Here is a 14,799-nt window from a genome sequence, read left to right on the forward strand (position 1 = left end):
TCAAGGGCCTGTTCCTCAAAAGGTGAATTAGAGCTAAAGCCTGGCTTTACCACCTATCCTGGCTTAATTTAGCCAGGATTAGAGCTGAGTCGGTTCCTCAAAAGGTGAATTATCTTGAAGATTAGTTTAGCCAGTTCACCCTGGCTAAGTTTAGCCTTATCCGATTCCTCAAAAGAGAATTGAAGCAAGCCTAGCTTAGTTACCATGGCAATTTAGCTGTGAAGTTAGCCTGGTCAGGAGCAGGCTAACAGCCAAGCTTTATTAATCCAGTGCCTTGTTCTTCAAGTTTTGTGAAATAGCTGTTAGTCCAATGACTCCAATCATAAACCAATGAGTTTTTCTACACTTATTCAATTCTTATGCAAAAATCAAAGATCTACAAGCCCGAAATGTTTTTGTCTTATGGCGGCCGGGGGTCCCCGGCCCCCCATGGACCCCCGCCCCCGTGGACCCCCGCCCCCGTGGACCCCCGGACCCCCGTGTACCCCCCGGCCCCCTGTGTACCTCCGGACCCCCGTGGACCCCCGGACCCCCATTGACCCCCGCCCCCGTGGACCCCCGCCCCTGTGTACCTCCGGACCCCCGTGGACCCCCGGACCCCCATGGACCTCCGCACCCCCGTGGACCCCCGCCCCCGTGGACCCCCGTATACCCCAGACCTCTGTTGGGGGTCAACGGGGGTCCGGGAGTACACGGGGGGCCCGGCCCCCCGTGTACTCCCGGACCCCCCGGCCCCCCGGCGGACCCCCCGGCCGCCAAAAGGCAAGCTTTTCCCTTGTAGATCTTCGATTTTAGAAATTTGAAATTAGAAAATTATTCTAAGTGTTTATAATTATAATTCCAACATTCACTTAAACTCCTTATGTTTAAACCTAACTGAATTATATATTTATGGATTTGTATATAAATTAATTGCATATTTTTGGACAACTTGTGCATTTAATTTGTCGGCAATACTTTGCCACGCTTTCTCCCTGGATCTATATTTATTGGGTCCGTGTTTCCTTTCTTGCTTATTATAAATTTTACTTCCTTGTAAGATTCCATGAGCTGCTGCAGTGCTGCTGTTCAGCCACAGAGAAGAACGCCGCTCTGGTTTTGGGCTCCATGATTGGTCAAGTTCAAGGATTCTGCTATCGACTTTCATGGTCTTTTATAGAAATAAGTGAAGCCTGGCTTCATTATCCTGGCTCGACACAGCCTGGCTTGACAAGGCCTAGCTCGACAAAGTCGCTCCTTTTCAGCCTGGCTTGGCGTTCCAGGAACCGAATAAACCAGGCTATACGGACCCGACTTTGTCAAGCCTGGATTTGACTTAAATCCAGGCTTATTTAATTCACCTTTCGAGGAACAGGCCCCTGGTTGCATTCAATAGCTGATCCTCCAGGCTATACTATGCCATTTTACAAACATTTTTGCACCCGCTAATATATATATTAACTGCCTATAACACATAATATGTCTTGTGGCAAAGAGTGTCCCTTCAGCAAACTGTCTAAATGTAAAGCTTGCTGAGTCATATGCCTTGATTCAAGGGCCATAATGGTGACTTATTTTAAAATATTGCAGGCTGTTCGTTTTTACAAGTTACTGTATAACTAAATGCCTTAGAAAAAAAGATACACTACTTAGCCATCTTAGGTAAACTCTTCTGCATTCTGACAATTTACCGTATCATGTGTGAGTAATCACAGGTTCTTTAGAAGGAGGATAACTTTCCCAGGAATCATAGCCAGGAAGATTGCCTCACTAGGTATACCCAAGCTTGGCTGGCTCATTAGTTCTAATCATAATGCTAAATGGTTCACAATAACCAAAACTATACAATTAGGATATAATGTATTTGGCATACACAACACCTTAGAAATAAGCACTAATAAGTTGTCTAATTACTATGCGCACCCCCATACATGCTTGGTGGAAAATCCTTATCTGACCACAGCCAGGCCCCAGATCATACAATACCATATGCAACTATTGGTTGTCATAATGGAGAGAGATATTTTCAATACCTTATGCAACTATTGGTTGTCATAATGGAGAGAGATATTTTCAATACCTTATGCATATATTGGTTGTCATATTGGAGAGATATATTTTCAAGTTAATTGCTCATTCTAAAATAGGCTGACAACGATTACATTGTCAGAGGTTAATGTGGAAATGGGTTAGTGTTTCAGCAAAAAAATGCATGATACATATTTTTAAAAAAAATGTATCATCAAACTCTATACATACTCTCTTAACATGGGTTAAGAACATTTGAGTATGGAGACATAGTGTGGCTATTTGCCATAGAGTGAGATTCAACTCCTTGCATAGATACATTCTGGTAAAAGTAATGCACAGAGAGAAGAAATCTATGCATGATACTAGGAGAAAACAAAGTGTCATAGATTGTGTTTCTTTAGGTTGGATAGTTTTCAACGCATGTATGCATACAAAGTATTTAGATAAAATACAAATGTTGTTATAAAGCATAACAAGTTACTTAAAACATGCTAGATACTACTTAACAGTGAATAATACTTTAAATTCTGGTGATGTGTGTAGGTAATCTCGTAATCTGTGAGAGTTGCTACTGATGTAGTGTTAAACTATAAGTTGGGTCCACACTATGTGCACCTGATAGTAAATGTGTAGTAAAGTGTTAACATTACTACATCTAAAACCTAGTCACTATACAACCCATATTTACATCATAAAACTGTACTACAGTTTAAAATAACCTGAAACATTTATTTGTAATCTCATATTCCTTAAAAGTAATGTAGACCCCCTAGAGTAACCTACCCATTAGAGTCTCTGCTCATGTGTATTGTTGTATAAGATTTATGATGTCTGTTACTAAGGGGCATCTTGTGGAACCTTGTGTATGGCCTAAGCCTAAGTGTTACGATTTTATGGTGTACCATTGCATGAAAATAAATAAAATAGCACAAATTTACATCCACAAGCTACAGTTAAAACATTGGCCGTGAACCGTGATGCATTGTGAGATTGTAGATCAGTATGTATGTATCTATGTATGTATGTATTACTGCATGTACGCATGTATGTATGTATGTATGTATGTATGTATGAATGTATGTATGTGTGTATTACTGCATGTACGCATGTACTCATGTACGCATGTACGTATGTATGTATTACTGCATGTACGCATGTACGCATGTATGTATGTATTTATGTATGTATGTGTGTATTACTGTATGTACGCATGTACGCATGTATGTATACTATGTGTACTATGTTTGTATGTATGTATGTATAGTCTGTATACTATGTGTGTATGTATGTACGTATGTACGTATGTATGTATGTATGTATGTATGTATGTATGTATGTATGTATGTATGTATGTATGTATGTATGTATCAATTACTGTCACTAAGGTGTTCTCTTTCACAGAGCAAAGCACCAGTTAACAGAATTATTTGCACATCAAAAGTCCAATCTGACCAGATCGGTTGATTTTCTGTCAGATTCTATGTCAGCCATAATAAAATATATTGAACTAAACCATTTAAACTAAATATCGTGATCTAAAAGACATGCTCAGTCATGTCAGATATTAAACAATTTACTGACTATATGTACACACCAAAGGACCATAGAACCACCGCTTTTTAACCCCTGGTGCCCATGTTTTGGAAGTGCCAGTATAAAAGACTATATCATCTTCACCTAAAGCAATCGCTTTAACTACATTAAACATGTTCTAAAGTTATTTCCTGAATAAAACCCATAAACCCTAAAATAGGCTATAAGATGTAGGCTAATTTCTATATACATTAATAATGCTGTCTGTGACAAACCTCTCCATCCAGTGCAAACACCCACACCAGACACTCACCCACCCATCCACCCACCCACCCACACACACACACACACACACACACACACACACACACACACACACACACACACACACACACACACACACACACACACATTCATTCTTTTGTTGGGGAATTAGGGGCCTCCACTCTCAAGCATTGATTGGAATAGCCATGCTCTCTGTGTTTAGTCGTCACAAATCACTAACCACTAACAGCCCCAGGATGGGGCCTTGCTTGAGCACAGACAAGAGCAGACTGCATAAGAAAGTGAAGTGTTTCACATCAAAATGATGTTTGTTAGACAATTAATAACATATTACATGGAGACTTGAGTGATAGGTAATTGATGATAGAGGGGGGTTAATAATAAAACACTTAATAAAAGACACAATGTACACAATGCATTCACCCCTGTATGACCTCACCCCAGACAGCCCCACCCCTCATGATCCCATAACCCCTAATATCAGATTTCTAAAGAATCCTTTGTTCTATGAAACAAAAGAAGTTATGACCTTTAAACAATAGAATTGAACTTATGAATAGGTGACCTTTGACCTTATACAACAATACACCCACCCCTCTAGTACTACTATCACTATCTTACCCTGCATTTAGATAAGACATTATCAAAGATATTGCAGCTCTTCTTTGACAATAGTGTAACTAAGAACAGTGCAAGTGCTTGCAGTCTTCAAAAAACAGCATGAATGTATAGTTACTTAACAAAATATTTTACTCATCAGAACATTAGTGCAACAGTCCAACATAACATACAATAGAGAATCAGTAGTACCTCTTTCTCTTATTGTATTGGACAGTGTAAGTAAACATTGGACAGTGTAAGTAAACAATCTTTCCATTTTCACATTCAGAATAGAGGTAGGTGCGTCTTGGTACTGTATGAATGTGTGCATAAAAAGAAATTAAACAAAAATAAAAAGGAGGCAGGCACAGGCAGTGATCACCGCATGTGCACAGTCAGTCAGTGAACCACCTTGTATAATTCAGCAGTTAAAGTCTCAGTCTCAAGTCCCATCCCCCTGTTTCACCATCTCTGGCCACGTCTTCTTTTTGGTGGGTGGGAGTGGAACTTCTTCTACTCTAACTCTGATGCCCCAGGACTCTAAAATAAAATAGACAAAAAAAGAAGAAAGCAATTTCATGTTGAAATAGTATAATACAACATCATATAATGATAATCATTACTGTATGAAGACCACAATGTTCAGCTCAGTGTACACTTATAAATATGTACTTAATTGTAAGATAATATAATAGAATTAACAGTTTTCTATTTCATACATTCCATTCTAATCATTATATTTACCTTGAGTTCCAGCGTCTTGATCTCTTCCACCAGTCTGGCTTTGATGATGGGAATGTTGTCTTCAGTGATGTACTGGGTCTTGTATCTTGGGTCTAAGAAGGATGCCACATCCAGTAGCTCTTGTGTGACTTTATCTTCATACTTGCTGTTCAAGTACTCTAATATTTCATTTTTCAAGGACTTTGTCAAGTTAGAGTCCCCCTCCTTTGGTGTCAAGAGAGTTGTGTTGAAAAGGCTCAGTACTGGCTTGAGGTGTGAGACACTTACATAATCTTCCCCTGACAGAGCATCAGTGAACTCAAGCAGTGGTCCCAGTGCCTTGCTGACCGACTCCAGTACATCTAGCTCCTGATGCCCTAGAACTAGGTGTCGTGTTTTTGGGTCCTCTAAGAGGACATATGCCAGTGCTGTCCTCCAGGATCCTGTCAATCATGAGCAGCCTGGAACCCCATCGAGTTTGGCACTCAGTGATGAGTACATGATCTGGAAGCTCGAAGCGCTTCTGGGCCTTCTGAAGTGCCATCTTCTTTTTCCAGCTGTGTGAAAAGTGGCACACCAACTTTTTGCAGACGGCTGTTGTATGGCTGATTCTAACTTTTCACTGCATTTTCTAGAGAAGATATTATGTACAAACAAAATATATAAATTAACCACACATTAACACATATTGTTCCATCTCTCTCCCCCTCTCTCTCTCTCCTCTCCCTCTCTCTCCCCTCTCCCTCTCTCCCTCTCTCCCCTCTCCCCCCTCTCTCTCTCACACACACACACACACACACGAGATGGCTTTCACCGAGGACGGTCGCACCTTTTCACCGCTCCTGCTTTCCACACCGCGCTCTATTCTTCAACGGCGAAAACAACACCTTCGCCTCAAAAGGATCATCACTACCAGCAACAACCTGGTGCTGTTCTACGCTGCTATATTGCAAGGATTAATATTTATCGAATCCCACAATGTGCAGCTTCAACGGAGAGCGTGTGCAAACGGAGATTTACCGCAAGACGCGGCGACGTTACTTTTTAAAGTTTTCGGCGCGAGTAAATCGGTACAAACACGGAGAAGGACACCAAACTAGCTAGACGGCCTTACAGTAAGAAAGATTATTTGGTTGAGTCTAATGTTGTCGGGAAATGTACATTCTAATCCCGGCCCACCGACCGTGAAGAGCACCACGGAGACTCCCTATGATCACAACTACAATGTAAGCAACATCACAGCTGATTTCAAACGCGACGGAAGCGCCCGACAAGGTCCGGACCACAACATGCAGACAAATAACTTTGTTTGGCAACGGCCCACCTCACCTGATAAGAACGAACCCCAGCAAAGAGCTGGAGAAACAAGGATGGATTATTTGTCCCGGTTAACGTCTGTGCTGGCTCCAAGTCCTGCATTCTCAAGCAGACCACCGCCTGAAGGAATGTGGGTGACGAGACAAGGGCTTCCCAACAGCAGCGTCATCAAGAGGATTTCCTCATGCGACACACGGGCCCAAGACAACCACAGGGTATCTCTCAGAGGGAAACACAGGAAAACAGTGTTTTTTCCCCTGTTTCTACCATCTCCTGGCACCACCGCTTGGCGTCGACACGGGACAACAGCTTCACCCCTCCCCCACCCCCACCCCCCCTCCTCCACCCCCACCCCCCCTCCTCCTCCTCCACCACCACCACCACCACCACCAGTCGATACCAGGACAACCGCATAGTATCCCACCGAGAGGAATGCTAGGAAACGGAGTTCCTTTCCCTGTTTTCCAAGCGGTCACTGGACATCTACAGGGTTTTCCCCTGTGGGATCGTGGAAACAGAGAGTTTCCCATTTTCCCAAACAGTCCTTTGCCTGGAGGAATTTGGCCGAGGTCGACACAAGGGTTTCCCCACATCACCCCTCCCCCACATCCACCACCCCCACCCCCCTCCCCCTCCCCCACGGCAGGTCTAAGGAAGGATATGCGGCCTCAAATCACCTCCACACCCCCCCCCCCCCGCGGACATCACAAAGTCCCCCCCTCCCCCACCCACACCTCCGACCCCCCCCACCGACCCCCCAGAGCCTGTAAGGGACAATGGTTACTACTCAACTGAAGACTTGGATGCCCTCTTTTCGACTAGAGGTACCCACATTGTTCACTTGAATGTTAACAGTCTTAAAAACCCTGAAAAAATGTCTGAGCTGAGATCTATGTTTGGAAGTGGCAAGGTAGACATTATTTCATTCTCAGAAACTAAATTGGATAATTCCATCAAAGACTTTGAGATTGAAATAAAGGGCTACAATGTCATCAGGAAAGACAGAAATCTCTCTGGGGGTGGGGTTTGCATCTATGTGAGATCAGACATTATTTACGATGTGATCCCAGATATGGATAACAACCCCACTGAATCGGTCTGGGTCAAAATTTTATACCCACATGCAAAACCACTGATAATTGGCGCCATCTACAGACCCCTTTATGACTTGATTGAGGATCATGTGGCGAGTTTAGGAAACTCTGAGACGGTACTAATTGGTGACTTTAACACCTGTGTTCTGAAGAAAGACTCAGCCACCTTTAAGTCCCTCAGAAAGTTCTGTGACCTGCACAGCTTTACCCAGCTGATAAAGCATTTTACAAGGGTAGGCATTGCTTCTCAATCAATCATAGACCTAGTGTTGACAACGGACCAATCCAGAATTTCCAAGAGTGGAGTGATTGAGTGTAGCTTAAGTGATCACAATATCATTTTCTGCACTTGGAAGATTCACGGACCTGGAGCTTATTGTCACAGGACAATCAGCTGCAGGTCTATGAAACACTACTAAAGTGATCTTCTAACAACAGCTCATGGAAAAATGGACTGGTCCCATGTCCTAAATTGCACCTCTGTGGAGGAGTCCTGGTCCTGTTTCAAAAAAGCTTTTTTGTGTGTACTTGATAACATCGCACCCACAAAGGTGGTGAGGGTCAAAGCTAGCACAGAACCTTGGATGAAGGGTGACATTTTGAATGCCATCAAACTCAGGAACAAAAGCTACTCCGAGCTCAGGAAAAACAAAAGTGAGCAGCTACTTGAAAAGTGCAGAAATCTACGAAATGTAGTTACTAAATTGATCAGAAATGCCAAAAAGAATTTCTTAAATGAGAACATAGAGGCAAACAAAAGCCACCCACAAAAACTGTGGGAGGCACTAAAACAATTAGGCTGCAACGGAAAAATTCAGACTAAATCTACAAACATTTGCATTATTTCAAGTGGCTCGCTCACTACCGACAAGCAATTGGTAGCGGACTGTTTTAACAGTTTCTTCACCACAGTTGCAACCCAGTTGGTAAGCAAACTCCCTCAGCATTCAGGTCTGTATGGCCCCGACCACATTCAAGCTCACTATGAGAAACTAGGGGCTAAAAAAGATTCCTTCTTTTTCAAACCTGTATTGACTGATGATGTGCAAAACAAACTCCTCGCCCTACAGCCAAACAAGGCCACCGGCCTTGACAACATCCCCACCAGATTCCTCAGAGACGCAGCGGTCTCCATTGCTCCCATAGTAGCCCACATTACAAACTTATCCATCAGTCAGTGTCACGTCCCACAAGAATTCAAGTTGGCAAGAGTAATCCCTCTATTTAAAAAAGGAAGCAAACTAGATCCTGGCAACTATAGGCCTGTTTCCATCCTTTGTTCCATCTCAAAGGTTATAGAGCGATCAATCCAAGAACAAATCAACAGCTACCTCAGCGAGCGTAAACTGTTGTTTGAATTCCAATCAGGCTTCAGAACATCCCACTCCACTGACACATGCCTACTATATTTGACCGACTACATCAAACGTGAGGTAGACTCGGGCAAATACTGTGGCATGGTCATGCTGGACCTCCAAAAGGCGTTTGACACTGTAAACCACGCAATTCTACTTGATAAGCTGAGGGCGATTGGTTTTGATTGCACATCAATAAATTGGATGAGATCTTACTTGGAGGGTAGAGAACAAGTGGTTGACATCAACGGAACCATGTCCCCATCCCTCCTGGTGAGCTGCGGGGTTCCTCAAGGCAGCATTCTAGGGCCGTTACTGTTCCTTCTATACATTAACGACATGAATGCTGCCTGTAACTGCAAACTGTTCCTGTTCGCTGATGACTCGGCACTCCTGATCTCGGGTGAGGACAAGTTGCAAGTTGAGGAAGCTCTCAGCTCTGAACTCTCAAAAATCCGTACCTGGCTTACCGATAACAAACTGTCTCTACACCTTGGGAAAACTGAATCCATCCTATTTGGGACCAAACATTCCCTCAGTAAAATGAAGGTAAATGACTTCAAGGTCAAAGTCGATGACACAATCATCACTAGCAAAGAAGAGATTATCTATTTGGGATGTATTCTTGAAAAATACCTGTCAGGTGAAAGCATGGCAACAAAGGTGGTCAAAGGAGTAAACCAGAGAACCAGATTTATGGGCAGAGTTTCCTCTTTTGTCAACCCTCAGGCCCTCAGGACCCTCTCAGGGGCCTTGATTCAGCCCCTTTTTGACTATGCTAGCTCCTCTTGGTACTCCAACACCTCAGTGTCACTGCAGACTAAGCTTCAAACCTCCCAAAACAAACTGATCCGACTACTTCTCGGACTGGGGCCCATGACCCACCTCTCTCCCACTCACTTTGCCAGCCTAGGCTGGCTCAGGGTGGAAGACAGGGTTAAACAACTAAAAATGGGTCTGGTCTTCAAAATTGTAAATGCAGATTTGCCCGATATGCCCCCTATTCCCGCATATCTGTATAAATACCTCGAAAAAGTTACTGACACCCACAGCCACGAAACTAGAGGGAGCGTAAACAACAATCTGGTACCACCCACCCATAAAACAAACATGGGCAAATTCTCCTTCTATAGCACAGCCACCAAGGAATGGAATAGTCTAACCCCATCCCTCAAAAAATGCAGTTCGCTGGGCTCATTCAAAACAGCCCTAAAAACCCATCTTTCTGGAGGCCGAAAGAGGAGCTAGTACCAGTTTCCCTGTAGACAGACGACCCCCCCCCCCCCTCCTCTTTTTGTACATATTTTGTATTTCCTCATGCGTTTTTTGTATATAATTTTTATTTTTCCATGCTTCCCCCCCCCCTTTTTTTTTTGTACATATATTTTTAAAATGCTTTTTTTGTACATAGTGGTATTCTTTCTGTATTAGCTGTATTTTCATGTTGATTTTTGAACTGTTTGGTTGCTACTATATATGTCTATGAAATTAACTCAAGGACCCCAACGGAAACAAGTCCGCAAGGACTTTTTTGGCCGGACCTTTTAGACAAAAGCATTATAAATGTAACTGTGTTGTTTTACATTCTTTTGCCTAATAAAAATTTCAATCAATCAATCAACACACACACACACACACACACACACACACACACACACACACACACACACACACACACACACACACACACACACACACACACACACACACACACACAATACACACACTCCCCTGTCTCTCCCTCCCTCAGGTGAGCCCAGCTATTCTGTTCCATAAATGATTTTTAAAAAAAAACACCCACATAATCATGCGGTTAAAACACTAACTCTGCAAGTTCACACAACACATTGCAACAATACAATCAATCAACTTTGCCAGGGTATAATAAAATGTAAGATAACAAAAATGATGACAAAACTAGAAAATGTGCTCCTCGGAGCACAGGTCTCCACCAGGTCAGGTAGGTTATTGCTGCCTCCTGGTGGCGCTATAATAGGACAATGTGAAAAGGGTGCAATTTTTTCGGACACTGCATTCATGATGCGAGGCATTTTGTTCCAAACATGTTTTGTTAAATTAGACCTGCTGGTGATGCTATAACAGGCCAATGTTAAAAGGGTGGCATTTGTTCCTCAACATAGTGTGAATGTGTGTGCAAAGTTTGACCACAATCGGGCGCTGTGTTCATGATTTGCGGCATTTTGTTCAAAACAAGCCACTACTGCAAAATTTAGATGTGCCAATCAGGACAGAATATGAAAAATCAGACAGATCCGTCTCGATCACATGACTTTAGAGATCATGTGTACCGATTTGCGTAAAATTTGGATAAAATCGGAAGGAGTAATATTAAAAAAATAGGTTTACATAAGTCGCCCTCCTGGTGGCGCTATAAAAGGCAGATGTGAAAAATGCAGGGCAAAGGTTTTTCCTTGACCTCTACGGAGTGCGCATACAAAGTTTTACACAGATCGGTGCAGTTGTATGTAAAAACACGAATTGGCCTATTATAGCGCCACCATGAGGCTGATTTGAAAAAAGTGATATTTCTTCCTCGGCCTAGTGGGAATGTGTGTGCAAAATTTCACGGAAATTGCATGCTGTGTTCATTATTTGAGGCATTTTCTTCAAAATGGAGCACTCCTGCAAACTTTGGAAGCCATTTTTAGCCAATCAGGATGGAAAATTAAAAATCTGAAAGACACGTTTTGTTTAATGACTATAGAGATACTGTGTACCGATTTGCGTGATGTTTGGACAAAATCTGTAGGAGTACTGTCAAGAAATGTGTTTTGTACAAATCGGCCTCCTGGTGGCGCTATAACAGGGCCATGTGAACAAATTGGGGCAGAGGTTCTGAATTGGTATCCAGGAAGTGTGTGTGCACAGTTTCGCTGCGAGCAAGCCAACGGTGCCGGAGATAAGCTGCACACAGACAAAAGACAGAATGACGGACATACACACATACACACACACACACACACACACACACACACACACACACACACACACACACGGACGGACGGACAGGGGGTGAAACATAATCTCTCGCCATGCCTTTCGGCCTGGCGGAGACAATAAATGATGCGTTGTCAGTGGTCACACACACACCTGCTGCTCCTCCAGCAAGCCCCAGTCTGCTAATGCAGTTTTCATCTCAAGCGCTATGTTAACTCCAGTATGCTCCACGGGGAAGAAGGAAGTCTGCAAACATCGGGTTTCTTTGAGATGAAATGGGCAGTTAAACTCATGTAGAGTTCAGTCGTTCGGCTGGACCACAAGTCGGTCGTTGTGGCAAAATAATCAATGTCATGGAGCTCAGCCTCAACACGCATCTTGGTCTGATTGTAAAATTGGGGAATGGCCTTATCACTAAAATTGTTTCGAGACGGTATTTTGTAGCGTTTGTCAAGCGTCCGAACCATTTTGTGGAAGCCCTCTTTGTCGACTGAATACACGGGAAGCATATCTTTTGCAATATGATACGTTATGGCGTCTGTAATGTCTTTGTGCCTGTAGGACGTCTTCTCGTATGGCGTTATACTACTGAATGCATCGTCAATCCAACCTTGTTTGGGCTTGACACGGGAGGATGTCCCTGGCCCCACAGTCTCTTTTATTGCTTGGCTCTCCTCATACAGTGTTTTGTGGTGTTTTTTTAGGTGATGAAACAGGTTGGTTGTGTTGCCTTTCTTTGTCTGCACAACACCTCGCTCTGCTTTACATCCTCCTTTCTGAAACCGAAATATCTCCAAACAATGGAGCTTGATTTACTTTTCACGACCAAATTTGCAGAATCTGCAGATGATTCTGCACCGGTGCTGCTGTCTTCCTCATTCATCTCTCTACCCCTTTTCTTTTTCTCCGCCTCCGCGCTGTGGTGTGTGTGTGTGTGTGTGTGTGTGTGTGTGTGTGTGTGTGTGTGTGTGTGTGTGTGTGTGTGTGCGGCGCGCGTGCGTGCGCGTGCGCGCGTGCATGCGTGTGTGTGTGTGTTTTACCATTTTACCTATTGGGGCTGTGCCCCATTGTCCTGTGAGTTCTCAAGTGTTCTCTTAGCTCTTGCGGCCTTATTCCCACCTCGAACACGCGCTCCTGTGAACCACTTTGACAGAGCCTTCCCTGCCTCCTTCTGGTTGATGTCCTGTGTGACTGTGTTCTTCTTTAATGCCCCTAAAAATAAATGACAAGAAGCCAACTTAGTAATGCTAGCTAGATTTTTACATTATGAAACCTTATGAGACAGACATCCGTTCAAAAGTGTTATATCACTGAGAAATGTGTGTGCCGATGTGTGTACCGATTTCTAGAGATTTTAATTCCCATAAAATCGTACCCCCGAATGTACACCTTTCCCCAGATTCAGAACCCCAAAGAACATCCGAAAAGTTTACACGGTAAAAAAACTATTTTAAAACTCGTAAACAATGGACATTTCCATGACGTCACCGAACACGGAGAAGACCAAGACCCCTTTCTCTCCGGTAGGGCTCACCAGCTACCAGCTTAAAACATCCCTGGTAGTGAAGAATCATAAACACAATAAAACATATATAATAAGGTTGGTTAGACGCTAGAAAACCACACAATGTGTATGCTTTTTGAAAGAGCCAAATACGGATGGATTGGCCATCACAATCGCCTGATACAAAGTAAACCTTATTAACACATTCACTGCCAGGTATTAGTTAACACGAAAACGTGTTGCATGATGACATAGATACACTTTCATGAACTTTCTTGAACACTTTCTTGATTACATCCACCTGTGTGATTCCCATAGCTGCACGTTCCTCCAAACACAGCTGATTTTAATTACGTAACTACTCCGTTTTGAATCTCATTCAAGATGATGTCCAGACGGTGTATTACTCATTTTAAACTTAATCAGCACACTAAAATACTGTATGTATCTGAATTTTGTTTAGGTTATAAATAAACAACTTGGTAACAAACATTTGCACAGTGGCCACTCTCCCTTGGCCAGCCTGCTCCTGCAGGCTACAAACAATAACACTGTGCACCACGTGAGTGAGGTTCTACCGTGCCATAGCCCGAAGGGACGGAACCGTATGATTGGTTGCGAGGCTGTTTCAGATTGAAACTTCAAAATAAAATTACAGAACATGTCATTGCACTGGACCTTTAAGGAACTGTTGTGAGACTTACTTATTGAAAGACTGTACATTCATATTACACTTGATTATATATCACCAATACATTACAATGATAGGGTTCAGTTAGCATGAAATAAAAAGGCATCACTCAAAACGCTTACTGCTATAATTTTGCATATAATTTCCTGCGTACCACACTAACAATACACCACTTGAACCCCATCCATTAGCCAAAAATAGCCGGCTATTTTAATTTGGACAGTGAGATGACAGACTAGTTGAAACAGGTGAACATGAATTGCACATTTAGCGAGGTACAAACATACTGGCCCCAAAAATAATCAAGTGAAGGGAAAAAAGCTTATACTGTACCCTACTTACTTCCAATCCTCCGTGTCCTTGGAGTGTATTCAGTCCGAGAAATAGATAGGGAACTACTTTTTTTTGTCAAACAACCTTTTATTGATTTGATTTTGGTTAATTCCATCCAAAAGTCCTTTTCTGTCAAGCCGAGCAAGTCAGCGTACGTTAAATCCGCCCGTGTCTCTGAATTCAAACAGAAATTATGTCAGTTCCTGTAGTAGCACACAGGACAACCAATCACATTTCGCCTTTCGTTCACGTGGGCTTACGATGCCCACTTAGCCCATACATAACCCATACGGGACCCAGACATTGGTGACCAGTTCTAACCTATGCCCACTTAGCCCACACATAACCCATACGGGACCCAGAGATGGGTGACCAGTTCTAACCCATGCTCATTTT

Source organism: Gymnoscopelus braueri (genome assembly GCF_963280865.1).
Source record: "Gymnoscopelus braueri genome assembly, chromosome: 4".
Taxonomy (NCBI): Eukaryota; Metazoa; Chordata; class Actinopteri; order Myctophiformes; family Myctophidae; genus Gymnoscopelus; species Gymnoscopelus braueri.